The sequence below is a fragment of the Dreissena polymorpha genome, chromosome 7, assembly GCF_020536995.1.
Source record: "Dreissena polymorpha isolate Duluth1 chromosome 7, UMN_Dpol_1.0, whole genome shotgun sequence".
In the NCBI taxonomy this organism is placed as follows: domain Eukaryota; kingdom Metazoa; phylum Mollusca; class Bivalvia; order Myida; family Dreissenidae; genus Dreissena; species Dreissena polymorpha.
In genome coordinates this window covers 37334453-37347222 of record NC_068361.1, presented here as the reverse complement: position 1 = coordinate 37347222, position 12770 = coordinate 37334453, and the positions used below count along the sequence as shown (strand labels likewise).

Here is a 12770-nt window from a genome sequence, read left to right as displayed (position 1 = left end):
TAAAAAATTGATGATCGCAACATTAAGATTTAAATATCAATTGGGAAATAGGATTATTGGTATTTGTTAAATTTGGTAAAAAGGAAGACGCTATTAATCAATTTGTATTTTGAAGTTGAAATCGGGAATATTAACTAATATGTATTGACCATACAGTCAGTGTATATACAATCTTTTCGTTTATTGTTCATCATGATAAAAACGAAACAAGAAAATCAACACATCTTAGCTCGTATCGGCTTTTCAAATAAACGAAAACCAAAATACAGAAAACTAAACTGTTTTCCTTTTTTGCAATTTTCTTATTAAGAAATATATAACAAAATACGAAACGTATTTCCCTTTATATTTAAAGGCTCATTTATATAGATAAGTATATAATATAAAGTTAGTGATATGCCTCTTATATCATAAAACCAAACTCTACAAACTAAAAATAATTTTCAAAGAATTTCGTATGACTGGCATGTTTTTAAGACCTTTTTCATTCTGAGATTTCAGTAAATTTTAATACGGAAATGGTAGTTCAGATTTGTAATAAATCTCTGTGTCAACGCTGGCTCTTTCTTCATTCATTGCTTAACAATACATTTCAAGTTATCTTTAATACCTTGTTGTTATAAAAATACTTAGTTTTGTGAAGAAAAGAATTCACTTTTTTGAGAATAAATTCAACAGCATAAATGTTACAGCTTGTACGTAGTTTAAAATAAAAGACACATAAGGATCAAACGATGGTCATAATGAATAATGCAAGTTGGTAATATATTAAGTGTTTATTTGATAAACAAGCGTGTACACAGTAAATTAAAGGTCTATGAACATGTTGTGACAACAAATTTTAAGGTATAGATCAATACGAAACACCTTGCTGTGAAAATTGTAGCAATAGAAATCAATGCAAACTTATTTCGATAATATTTCGATAACAACTCTTTCGAAAATTATTTCGGTCGTTCAAAATGAAGCTGTTATTGATTACAGCTATGTTATTGTTGTTATCGTCAAGTAAGTAGAATAAATATATAAATGCAAATTATATACGCAATAGTAAACATTATAAAAGAAGAAGAAAAAAACACAACAACATCACATCATGAATTGAAAAGTCAAACGATATAAAGAGCTACGTATGGTTTCGAAATTTCCGAAGCGAAAACGACTTGGCCATTCTTCTATTTAAAAATAGAGGACGTTCTATGTTTATATGACAGCATTTGTCTTAAGCAAATCAGACTTCCACTCAGCATCAATTATCCTGCAAATGGACTGAACTGAAATTGTGTGTCTAACAATGTCATTGTGGGATTTACATAACACCAATAAACATGATCATGATATAAACATGAGCTAATCAAATATCGGTCGATACTTAAGGGGTTATTAATAGCAAACATTTGTTTAATCTAACCAATTTACGTAAAATCATAGAAAAATATAAACAAGGAGCGATCCATGTTCGTTTTCTTGGTTATCGATGCTATTTACGCTATGGTATCCATTACAACGACTGCTTCGAGTAAAAAACTGTCAAACGCAGTCGGCAGTGAAGAGGTCCTCAATGAAGTATGCATTTATTAGCTTTCTGCTGGTTACGCGCACTGTAGATAAAATTGTGTGTACAAGTTTAACTACATGTCTATTTCACAGACGGCATGTCTAAGATAGATACAATTAATATCTCCCCATCGCCATAGGGCAGGTCCAGACGTGAAAGCGCAATCTTCTCCTATATTTTCCGGCTCACCCGATGCCCAATTAAAATACGCAACCAATTTGTCGTCAATGGATGAGATCCACGTTTTATTTTTCAACTGCATGCCTATCCAAGCCTTTCTGACAGATACGGCAATTTCTGAAAGTTAAACCATCACTTTTTAAAAGATATTGGCAATAGGTGATTACGTTTGTAGACACTATAAAAACGTGGTCGTATAACTTATCATAATGTGATGATTTAAAATCTTCACTGAATAACACCAACAATAAAATATTGTATCACAATGGAGTCGTCTTAAATATGTGTAAGGCTATACTACTCTTTATCATGTATTCTCGTAAAATTGAAACGATTAAAAAAACTACCTTAACAATTTACCTGGCAGGACGTTTGAAGCGACATCTTTTTCCTCTTCCGAATCAATATAAAGGACGTGCGCACTGGCATCAAGACTCGAGCAATAATCCTAGGCAAATACATATTTAAATAAATTATTTAATAAAATACGGTGATGATTATATAATGACGACAGTTCCAAAATGGTATGTAAAGTACTTTTTATGGAAAATGCATTTAAAATATGATTAATTATTTAACATTATGTTGATGTTGGTCAATTATGCCTACACACTATGCGAACAAATGCAAACAAGAAAACGAATTTACCTTCGTTTGATAAAATGTCATCTGTATTGACGAATTCCACAGATAGCACGAGTCCAGGAGCGACAGCCATCCCGGATTACAGCGCACAACTGAAGAATATATATACCGTGATAAATTCCAGACCATTACCTATTTTCTTTAATAATGTCACAACAAAAAAATTACTACTAACTTTTTACCCATATTTGCACTATTTTAACACTTATATTAACAACCAATTGTTTTGGTAATAATTTTCTTATATTGCTTCATTTGATAATAAATTTTATTTCACGACTTTCTCATTCGCAATTCACAAGCTGAAAAAATCAAATAGTATACGAGTTTCGTTTAAAAATACGATAAAATTACAAGACAGCATACCCATTAACGCGATGAATTGCGTCTGTGAAAAGGGGGTTAAATGCATGTGCCTAAAGTTTCGTCCCAGACTAGCTTGTGTAGTCCGGACAGCACCGGCTTTTCTGGGACGACACTTTACGCACATGCTTTAAATCCCATTTTTAGAGAGCTGTCCATATTCAATTTTCAAGGTACACATCAAATAGGAGAGTGCCCATGAGGACAAGTGATGCCAGAAAGTGCGCAATACAAACGGTTTAATATATCGCATCTTTTACGATACCGGTTCTGTAGCTGACACTTCCCGTCATAGGCAGCAGCCTTGCATCGCCAGCCTTCCTGTATCGAGAACGGCATCTAACGCACTCAGAATGCGTGTAAAATACCGACTTGCAACCGTCGGTACTGGCGCACACGCTCGCGCACTTCAGAATGGTCTGTGTTAGAATTACATCGCCAATTCGTTCCGTAGCTGAACATTTGAAGCCCGAAAGAGCAGAATCCTTTTCAAACTGAACATTTCTTTGATTACAGTTTACACCGATTACCAGCGAAACAAATATGACGCAATCTGTTATTTTCATGATTTGTTTTGTTAGTTGGTACGTATTGTTTACAATAAATATGCTGGTATAGATAAATTATTTCGTTCAATTATAAATTGCCTTAGAGACGTGTAAGACGGAAACGCAGTAAACTGATAATTATAACTAAATGAAAGAGAACATAAAAAGAACCGAGCGGTACAAGTTCAACATTTGATTAGTTCGTACACCGAATGTGGTTATATAAATTGATATTTCTAAACGTTAATGATAACCACGCCTTCGTATTCAATGTCAACCAACCGTCAGTACCGAGAATTAGCTGAAACCGATATTATCGGCTTAAAACGTTGTCATTTAAAGTTCATCGCTTGAGAGGCAGGATTCTCCACAGCAGTCTATATCCTTATATGAAATTATTCATAACATGTCTATACGGAGAAGGCCGGGCGGTTACGGAGAAGGCCGGGCGGTTACGGAGGAGGCCTGGCGGTAACGGAGGTGGCCGGTCGGTTACGGAGATTGCCGGGTGGTATATTCTGAATCAGCAAACGATTTATTACACATCTCAAACTTTGATACATTGAGCGACATTCCACTATTTCAAATACTACATCGCCATTGGGCATGAAAACTCAAATTGAAAATTTCTAGAGAAAATGTTTTAATTATTAGCAAGCTCGATTAGCGAAAAGAGCCCAGGGTTCCCGCTGTCGATCGCCATTGGCGCCAATTGCGACAAAATAAAAAATCTGGCGACAAAATTTCGTAAATGGCGATTTAAAAAAATCGGCATTTTTCTGCGTTCATATTTTCTTAAAATGACAAAAGACGCTGTGTTTACCAGCCGCTTTACGGCAGTCGTAATACTATAAATTTCCATGGTGTAAGCGATACAGCTGTAATCAATGGAGCGTGGTGCTGACTGCCGACTACCGCAAAGTGGAATGTTATGGTGATAATTGCGATTAGCTGGGGTGTTGTTGCAAGTTATCTTAATTGGTCGGCAGTTTTATTGCTTCAGAGATAAGGCAATATTGAAATATACCGACTTTGCGCTTAAATGTGAAGTGTTTGTCACAGTGTTCGAAGCAGATTCAAGACCGTTAAATTGACAACAATGACAATCAAAAAGGTAAGTATCGATTGTTTTTAGAAAAATCGGTGTAATTATAGAAAATAGTTAAACATTTAACATCTATTGGTTCTATTTAAACGGTGACATATTGCTGTTTCGCTCGTCAAAATGGCAAGTTCAGAGTGTAAAACGACTTTTAGAAAGTGAACATTAGATGCTGCTTATTTTGAGACTCATTCAAAATGCAAACGTTCCCACCGCTATTGTTCACCAGCTAACAAACAAAAACCAAACAAAGACAGTTGTTTATCAGAATTTCATTTCCTTCAATATGATTTCCAACACACAATCTATGCTGTGTGAACTCTTTATATCCTCAACACTTATCAATTCATTCACTACCGGATGTACCTTAAAAAAAAGGTAAACATAGTTTAGCACATGGAAATCAATTTGACATTTGATATACACAAATGCTTATTTTATTTGACTGTTGTGTTAAGGGCTCTATGTAGTAGATCATATGCTAGCACACATTTATATTATTTATATACTTCACATTCATTGATTATTATTAGTATTATATTAATATTATATTTCCCTTTTTGTATTTTCAGAATACCACAAAGCTTCTGAAGCACCAAAACTGTGGCAACATATTCAGGCTGCTAAGAAGGTGTCAATCAACAAGAGTTACAACTGATTGAATGTGCCTTTATTTAATTAACAATGTTAAATGTGTTGTTATTATTAATACTACTGTTATTAAATCGATTCCTTTAACATACTGTAAATGCTCAGTTTTTGTTTGTATTATAATAACATGATCTTCATTGCCCGAATGTAGCCCCAGTGTGGCGACAACTTTTTAAATTTGGCGAAAGTAAGTGGCGACAACTTTTGAAAGCCCAGAGGGAACCCTGAGAGCAGTGGTATAAAATATTAAGTACGAAATGAAGAGAGCGTTAACTAGTAAGTGGTGCAATTTGAAGTAGAAAAGTGCTTCAACGGAGTTCGAAGTTTTTGAACTGGAACTTGTGAAATCGTCACTGGAAATTTACGTTTGGAGAAATCTCATCTTTCATCACTATGTTGAGTTATCATCAGCATCGTTCCCTTGGCACACTGCAATCTGTGCATAATAGTGTTTCATAATAACGGTGCTTATGAAATAGGTCATTTACCACCAAGACTTGAATCGTACCTGTTTACAGGTCACATAAATAATTGAGCAGGATATAATTTTAATGACATGCTTTTTATAACTATTCATATAAACTAGTCAATTTTCAATTGAATATTGCACTGAAAATCTAAGGTTTATGCATATAACACGATACATCTTGCCTGCGTGTTGAACTTACGGTAACTCAAGTCATCGAATTACGACAGCAATGTTGTCTTCTAACTTCCCAACACAAAATGTCTTTAAAAAATAAAAATAAATTTAAATCTCTGTACTTGTTTGTAATATGCCACCTCTACTGCATTTGAATGAATATTCATACAACTATGTATCACATCTATTTAACATTCAAATGCATCACCATATTATTGTCAATTCAAATAATATGATCAAGTTTTTTTTTGTTAAACTGAAGTAATAACAGGTTATTATTGTTATAGATCTCTATACATGAATCAGGATATTGCTGATGCATTATAAATATACTTACGCGCATGCTACATTACTGTTTTCACACCAATACCAGTACGATTGAGGCTGACTGAGTAAAATAATAATCACTGATTTCTTAAGTACTTGCATAAAAGTATTGCAATTGTATCGTCGACGTTTTGGAATAACTCTTGTTTGTCCGGAAGTGGCCCTGAAATGTGCATACCTTCTCGCCATGTAACGCCATGTAACTAGCGCTTAAAACGCTAAAAAGGCGCATCAGACGCCGAACATTTTTAAAACCCCGGGCCGAAACTAGGTCAGCCCGATAGGCAGCCGGTATGACTTTTGCGTGCACCAGGTCGCTTCCGGGGTATAATAATTATTTGGTCGAAAGGGGCCCTTACAGGAGCATACTCACTTGCCGTATTACTAGCGCCGCATAATACGCAAAATAGGTTCTATGTGACTCCAACCCAATAAAAACATCGGGTCGAAACTAGATCAGTCCTATTAGGGAGCTTAACGTGCACTATGTCGTTTCCTGGGAATTACTCTTGTTTGTCCGAAAGTGGCCTTTGAAGGGGCATACTCACTCGCCATGAAACTAACGCATACTACGCTAAATAGCATGTATGGGACGCTGACCCTGTTTAAAAACCCGGGCCAAAACTAGGTCAGCTCGACAGGTAGCCGGTGGCATGAGCGTTCACTAGGTCACTTCCGGCGGATAATCCTTGTTTGTCCGAAAGGGGCCATTAAAAGTGTATTCATTCGCAATGTTTATAGCGCATAATACGCTAAATAGGCTGTATGTGACGCCGACCATATCAAAACTTCGGACCGAAACAGGCAGCCGACGGGAGATCGGCGTGCACTAGGTCGCTTCCGGGAGATAACACTTATTTGTCCGAAAGGGACGCTTAAAGGTGCATACTAACTCGCAATGTAAATAGCACATAATACGCTAGATAGGCTGTATGTGACGACGACCCTTATAACATCCCCGGGCTGAAACCAGATCAGCCCAACAGGCAGCTGACGGGAGGTCAGCGTTGACAAGGTCGCTTCCGGAGGATTACTCTATATTGCCAGACAGTGACCCTTAACGGGTTATACCCAATAGCCATGTAAAAAGCGCACAATACGCTAATTAGGCTCTATGTGACGAAGACCCTATTTAAAAAACCGGTTCAAAACTAGGTCAGCCCGATAAGCAGCCGACGGGAGGTCAGCGTGCACTAGGTCGCTTCAGGGGGATAACTCTTATTCGTACGAAAGGCGCCCTTAAACGTTCATACCCATTTACCTTAAACATAAATGCATAATAAGCTTATGTTATAGGCTGTATAAGAAGCCGTCCCATATTTAATCCCCGCCCGAACCTATGCCAGCCCGACAGACGGCCAGGTCAGACGTGTGGAAGCGTTGATTTGGTCACTTCCGGTGGATAACTCTTGTTTTTCAAAAATGGTACTTTAGTGGCGCATACCCGCTCGCTATAGGAATAACGCAAAAGTGTATTTTTTTAACTATGTATCAAACTTGCTAAATAGGCTAAATAAGCTTAATATTTCAGATAAATAGCTTAAACAGGCTAGAAAACATGTATGCATCAACCAATGTATTTAACCTACCAAATAGTCTAAAAAGACTAAATAGGCTTGCTTCACATATTTCTATTGTTCTCACCCATTTTCATACTGATTAACCAACTCTCTGAGCCAGTTTGTGTACTGTTTCTGTTCGTGTGTGTACTGTCACTGTTCGTGTGTGTACTGTCACTGTTCGTGTGTGTACTGTCACTGTTCGTGTGTGTACTGTCACTGTTCGTCGTGCTCGTTTTTGTTCTTCTTTGTGTTCTTCTTCTTTTGACAAAGCACTTCTTCTAAATAGAATATTTTGTGCCGGCACCTATTGATTAAGGGGTAAATGTTGTTAAAGTGTGCTTAATTAGGCGTTCATTTAAAATAATTTATACATGTATTGTGAGTGATTACATTTGGATAAGGGGGACAATGACAGCCACAGCTGAAAGGGTTTTGAAAACTTTCTTTGTGACCGCCTCATGCTTATCGGATTGTAGTATATTCCATTTGATAACTGTTCTTGGGTAGAATGAGAATTTATAAGAGTATTTGTGATTAATATGTGACTAAAGAAATGGATGCTGCTGAGTCTTGATCGGCGGTAGACAGAGATAATGAGTTGATACGGAGGAATGATGGCAACTACACGGCGGATAATTTTATATAGCATGATGAGACGAAATTTGTCCTGCGTGATTCAAGAGTGGCCTTATGCAGTTTGTCTATCATATTAGATAAAACAAAGGAATTATTAATTCATGTCAAAACTGTACTATTAATTTTGCTGGTATAATATTCATACAAAAGTGACACTTATGAATACAGAATCCTTATACTTATCCGGACATTTTGCAGTTAAGTAATTTCCCTAAATACCATATATCGAACTTAGATAAAATGAATGCAAGTAACGAACAATAGTTTAAGTATGAAAATATTCATATGCAGCAGACAACAATTAAAATTTAAAAATAAGTAAATAATAACAAAAATCTTACCTGAAACAATACCAGAACACGCACTGGCAAGTTCGCCGTGCGCGATTTTTAAATATTATTTTAGGGTATGTGAGTAGGGGCTAAGATCTAGTTTTCTCGGAATTGCGATCAGGCATTTCAAAGTTCATATCCCACGTGATTTCAAGTGATTGTCCACGTGAGTATACATGTTAACTTTCGATACGTTCAGTGCACAAAGGTGAAACTCCGGGGTGAAGTGTTATTTAAATGATCATTCTGTGTGTATCTTTCTACCTCGATAACCCACGCGGGTGACTTTAGTTCAGTAGGTTATTTGAAGTAATTCTATTATTATTCCAAAAGAGAGATATAGAGAATATATGGTTGGTGCCGAAATGGAGAAAGTTTATCCGGTGAGGCTTAGCAAAAGAAAATTGGGCGAGCTTTAGCGAGCCCTATTATTTTTTTTCGGGCCGAACCGGGTAAACTTTCTCCATCTCGGCACCAACCATGTATTCTATTTATCCTGCTTCATGCCGTTGACATATTTTATCAAAGACAAATGATAAATTGACATAACAATATAAATACTCTCGTCGAGCCTCCTTCATGTACACAACATTCCAGACGAAGAATAAAGTTCTACCGATTGTGTCACGTAAAAAAAAAGTTCCACTTCAAACTGTTCCTTTTAATACTTTCCCATTGAAAATATGAGACGAAATAGAAAACGAATCGAGAATGTGATATTTTTACTGGTAAAAAAATGCAGCAGCAAAACAAAAACAAAATTGTATTTGCCTTAACTTTAATCCATTGCTTATAACAATAATTTTACAACGATATACACATCCATTTTCTGTTCTTCCATCCCTTTGTCGAAATCCATTATATTTTTGCCATCCCTATTATCGAAATGTATTTTGAAAGCGTGTGTATCGAATGCTTACGAATCTGACCCAAACTCTGAGAAACTGCTGTATATGTTTTGTTTGAGAAATGACGTCACACTTGAGTAGATACGTAATAAATTGCGTAATCAAGTAGATGAAAATGATAAATACGGAAAGCTGGTTCTGTTATATATTTTAAAGAATGAGAAAAGGATGATATATAATATAACGATAACATGCATGATGCGTCCCAATAAATTTCAAAGGTCAAATTATTAGAACAAGCTAATCGTCAGAGCGTGCGTAGGAATACACTACTTCCTGTTGACCGGAGATAGGACAATTTATTCGACCCTGCTTTATTTAGTCAATGTTTGCAACAGAGGCAGGATAAATTTGTTTGATGTGTTTTTCCATTCATCTTTTCGTTCATTTGTTTATTGATTCTTTTTCTATTTATTTTCTGTTCATGTATTAAATGTTTCTGTAACTTCATAAAATAAATGATGTATCAATTTGATGCATTGTTATCAGTAAAAGGTGCACAATTCCTTACATATGTTACAGGTCTATAAAATAAGTGTTGTGTAACCGATTTATTGTATGTAAGGTGGTGTATCGGTTTTGACTAGTTCGACACACAGTGGTTCCGGTTTATGATGCTTGGTTTTATATTTCGAGATTGAAGGCTCGAATATCAATGGGAATCTTTAATGTTTTATAACATCTTTGTGACAGGTATTGCCATCTTTGTGTACGAGTATCTGTCCCTGTGTATTTCCTGCATTTATGGCCCATCTCGCTTCTATTTTCTTCTTAAATTTGTGATAAAACTCTTGGGCTGTCAATAACTTTTATATTGGTTGTTGCACATCACTTTCACCTTGAAATATTAATATTACAGCAGTCACAGTGCTAACCTCCCCAAGGCTGAGAGAGACCAGGTCGAGAGTAGCTTATACTCCGTAAGTAATATGTGCAGTTTGTCAATGTAAAGACGTATAAACACTATTGTTATTGTCACTGTGTTGTTTTTAGAATACCTATGTTTTAAGATAATTAATATGTTATCTTAATATGCCATTTGTATGTTAATATGTTGATTGGAGCCACCACACAGCATACCATTATGTTTTAAAGATGAATATTAGTTTGATGTGTATGTATAATTATTGAGTATGGTTACCACGGTAGCCACCTATAACTTGTAATCTTATTATTAAATATGCGTTTTGATAATTTGTAAATTTTCAGGACGGTCTGTGTCAGTTACAGATCAGTTTCGACGCTCATATATTTATTATATAGCCACTCAATAAACTTGTAACTGTCAGTGCCTTTGTTGGGATTCTGCGCCACATTTTGGAGCTGCTAGTGCTACACATAAAAATGAGCATTTCTAAAATAATTCAATAAACAAATTTGTTAATTAAAATTAATTAAAACTATGTTAATTAGAATTAATTCAAATTAGAATAAGTTAAAGATAAAAATGAGATAATACGTTTTATCATGAAATTGTATTTGCATTATAAGTGTTTGAGTACAAATGTTTATCCCATTTAAGGTTACTTTAAAGTGTGAGACCTGGTTATTTTTTCATGATTTACTTTTTCAATGATGTGATCATGCAGTTTATATGCGAACATTATATGATATCTTGTTTTAATATTGCTGAGAATTAAATGTCAGTGTGGATTTTAAAAGTCAGTCCTGCTCCCATCGACTGGCAGCTTCAATGTCTATCTGGAGGTTATGGGCGTCTTGTTCATAAGTTGAATGTCTTTTTGCTCGGAAACCCATGTAGCCGTTTGGACGCATAACTTGTAATATATAATATAAATGTTCATGTTTGAAGAAATTCTGTATATCTTTTATGCAAGTTAATTCTTTTAATAATAATAATTTTTTTCGGCATCATATGCAATGTACTTTTTCTATTCTTCATTTTAGGATTAACACTTTTTGCACATTTTATATCATGTTCATTTTGTTATATTGTATTTTAATATTGTTTTATTTTAATCACAGAAACAACGAACCTGTTAGTTACGAGCAAACATTGGGATGAGTCGTGATGATCGCCCGATTTCTTTGCGGCACAGTTCTAGCCTCGTCAGTTGCACCGGTCCGAGTTTTGTCTGCCTCTCCATCAACTCAATATATTCGTATTCCTCTACATCCCGGCACAGCTCGACATCACCCCATCTATTTAATTTTTGAAAAGGTAACCATTTGTTTTTTGAAGTTGGTTTTGTAACTTATTGCTTTATATTTGAATGATATAGATCCGAAGTAAGATTTTCTTTTTACTAATACATTCTTGATTTTTTTATAATTCAAGCTGTTGTTTAATTGCCTTTTGTTAAGTTTTTTTTATTGAGGCTTCTTTTTAATTTTCAGGTCGATTGCCGGCAAAAACAGCAAAGTTCTGTTTGGTTCAAGTTGTGGCAATATAACGCATTTTAATATACAAGCTTAATTTCAGTTTCTTAAAAGTTGAAATGTTCATGAGTCATTAAGCATATGCAACCTTTATATTTATAAAAAGAAATGAAAGAAATAATTTGCATTTTTCAAAAAGTAGTTAAACATTTTGATGTTATCACAGTCAAGATGCGTTGTGAGTATTCTTCGTTTGAGCAAATCGGAAATTGCATTTTTACCGTAAATTGTAGTGATCCTCAACACAACTCTGTAATTTTCATGTCCTCGTCGATAAACAGGGTCGATACTGAATTCAGACAAGAAGTTTGAACAGACCTGAGTCTCATTCGAAATTACCTGTTTATTTTCAGATTCATTCAAACAATCCAAATCAATAACGAAATTTGGAAAATCTAACATGTTTATTGATTTAAATTAAAGCCACTTTAAAACTCAAATCAACGAAATGTATCGTAAAATATTTCGTAAAATAAAATTAACCCATACCCAATCAGTGTTCGATCGAGCAATAGCCAAAATTTCAACGCTAAATTATTGTCTGGTAACATAGATTTAACGAGATACAAAATGTGCGCGTTTGTGTGTGACAATATATTCCATGTGAATTTCCCGCGACGATACCCGAATATTTACCAGCGACCGCGACATTGGCGTACTTCCGACGTAGACAGTTAATATTTATTGACAGCTGCATGAAGATCAATTAATTAATCAAGGAAATCATCAAATGTCTCCATTAAACTTTTGCCACGCGGAAAAGACTGTAGAGTCGCACTACATTAAATGAGAAAAGGTAACTGACGCTTTGAAACCTGTGTCGCTTGGCAATAAACCACTTTTGCGCGATTTGGCAACATCTACGCATGCACCTGCCTAATCCACTTAAGAGCGCACATGAAATGCCGCTTCACT

The 12770-nt window shown here is 35.3% G+C and overlaps 1 long non-coding RNA gene across 1 annotated transcript; it reads left to right on the top strand.

The window, feature by feature from the left end:
• Window positions 1–4128: 4128 nt before the first annotated feature.
• Window positions 4129–5138, top strand: LOC127839069 (uncharacterized). Its single transcript, XR_008030132.1, has 2 exons — window positions 4129–4408; window positions 4969–5138. It is a non-coding gene; the product is annotated as an uncharacterized LOC127839069 (long non-coding RNA).
• The last annotated feature ends 7632 nt before the right edge of the window (window positions 5139–12770 follow it).